This window comes from Bos mutus, chromosome 11 (assembly GCF_027580195.1).
Source record: "Bos mutus isolate GX-2022 chromosome 11, NWIPB_WYAK_1.1, whole genome shotgun sequence".
NCBI classification, from domain to species: Eukaryota; Metazoa; Chordata; class Mammalia; order Artiodactyla; family Bovidae; genus Bos; species Bos mutus.
The window spans coordinates 48,143,991-48,146,175 of record NC_091627.1 but is presented as its reverse complement, the minus strand read 5'-3'; the positions used below and the strand labels follow the sequence as shown (position 1 = coordinate 48,146,175).

Below are 2,185 nucleotides of genomic sequence, written 5' to 3'. Positions count from 1 at the left end.
AAACAGAACTGTAGCCAGTAAAATTTAGGAATAAATGATTAGTCTTTAAAGAATCTACTCCAAGGCCCACAGTTATGCCTGTGGGAAGACTAAGATTGGGACAGGTGACTGGGCTGATGTCACAGAAGTTCACTCTTAAAGTGAGACAAGCAAGGGTACAGTATGAACTCAGAATCTAAAACCTACATCCCATTATCAGTAGGTCATGCGTTCCCCAAGGATAAGGATGGGGTTTTATACATTCCTATTTTTCAGAGCCCAGCATACTGCTTTCCACCATAGGGAGCCTTCTGTAAGTTGGCTAAGTAAACACACTGGTGTAGGGTGTAAGTGCTGCAGTAGAAACTCAAGATCTGATCGGTACCAAGAGGAAACAGAAGTGAAGACGGCATATCCTGGCTGCCTCTTAGCATTGTGAGAGAGTCATATGACACAAGCAGCTGACTCAGGTTTAGAAAGACTCAGTGGTTGGGTTGTTGCAGCCACGGTTACCCAGCCAGGGACCCAAGCCAGCCCTCCTCAGAATGTCAGGCAAAGACTGAACTGAAATCTTTCCCTCTTGAGTGGCACAGACCATCATGAAGGCTCTGTTAAAAGGAGCACAGATAGGTGGAAACTTCATGAAGAAAGAAGAAATCTAATGCCTTAACTCTTTCGACAGATCCTTAAGAAGATAATAATAGAGACTAAAATGTAGATGGGTGAAGTGATGAGAGAAGCTGCCTTTTCACTTTCTGAGGCCAAGTTCACAGCGAGGGACTTAAGCACCCCAGTTATCCAAAATGTAAATGGAGCCCAAGTGAAGATTAGAATGAAGAAAGATAATGTAACAGGTGTTCCTTTGCCAGTGTTTGAATATTACCATGAAGGAACTGACAGTTACGAACTGACTGGTTTAGCCTGAGGTGGGAAACAGTTTGACTAAACTGAAGAGGAATTATGCCAAAGCAGTGGAATTACTGGTGGAACTGGCTTCGCTGCAGACTTCCTTTGTTACTTTGGATAAAGCTATTAAGATAATCAACAGGCGTGTAAATGCCATTGAACATGTCATCATTCCCTGGATTGAAACTACCCTTTTCTATATCAGCACAGAGCTGAACGAGAGAGAGTGAGAAGAGTTCTACAGGTTAAAAAAAATACAGGAGAATAAAAAGATTCTCAAGGAAAAATCTGATAAGGACTTAGAGCAAAGGAGGGCAGCTGGAGAAGTGACAGAGCCTGCTAATCTCCTGGCTCAAGAGAAAGACGAAGATCTTCTGTTTGAATAACATTTCCTGCTCTGGTTCTTCCAGAAGGCCTAACATGGCACCATTTTAATTCATGGTGTGTAGGTTTGGTATGTGTGGCTATTTATTTTTTTGGCTTAAGAATTTCACCAGTTGTTAAATGTCCCTGGATGTCTGTTTATGGGATCTGCCTTTGAAGAGTCATAATTAAACAACTATTAATCACCAATGAAATTTGTAAAACCTGCCCAGGAACTTGTAGAATTTATTCTGCACAAGTGTCACCCTACCTCACTTCTATGTCTGTTACAAGTGATCCCCTTACCAAACATACTAAGAAATCCCTTTTAGGAAGCAGCAGTGTTCTCAGGCCAACATACGTAGACCAGCTGCTGCTGGCGCACCCTTTGTTCCTATCTGTTCACACACCTTGGCACCATTGTCCGAGATTGCTACAGCCATTCTTGTGTTAGTTATTGTGGAATTTCTCTCCTCAAGCTTTATGAAAACCTTCATCTATTTTTCTTTAAATAATAGGTCTCTGGTCTGTCATGGGAACAATTCTGCCAATTCAAATATGAATATGGTATAAACAATAAAATGATTTAAAAAAGAAAAAAAAAATCCAAGATCCTGGATCAAATGCTTGTGTACCCTATCCCACAAAAAAGTATAAAGGAAAATGACTAGAATCTAGGGTCACATCCCACCCCAAGATTTTGCTGAGGATACATGTGATGTTAAGCCAAACACAAAGGAGACACAAAGGAGACTGAGGCTATGGTTTAGATCACTGTGAGAGTCCTTTGTGAGAGATCAGGGAAAGGTAAGGGAAATCAGGAAGAGAGCTGGATGTGTGTTCCAGGAAGCTTTTACTGAATGTCCTCTACAAAAGTAATGCATTTCCTCCGCATTGCAAAAATTTTATATTTAATAGATAATGGGGAATGGAAACC

The 2,185-nt window shown here is 41.1% G+C and overlaps 1 pseudogene; it reads left to right on the top strand.

Moving 5' to 3' along the window:
* Positions 1–524: 524 nt before the first annotated feature.
* Positions 525–1,271, top strand: LOC102265090 (V-type proton ATPase subunit D pseudogene; annotated as a pseudogene).
* The last annotated feature ends 914 nt before the right edge of the window (positions 1,272–2,185 follow it).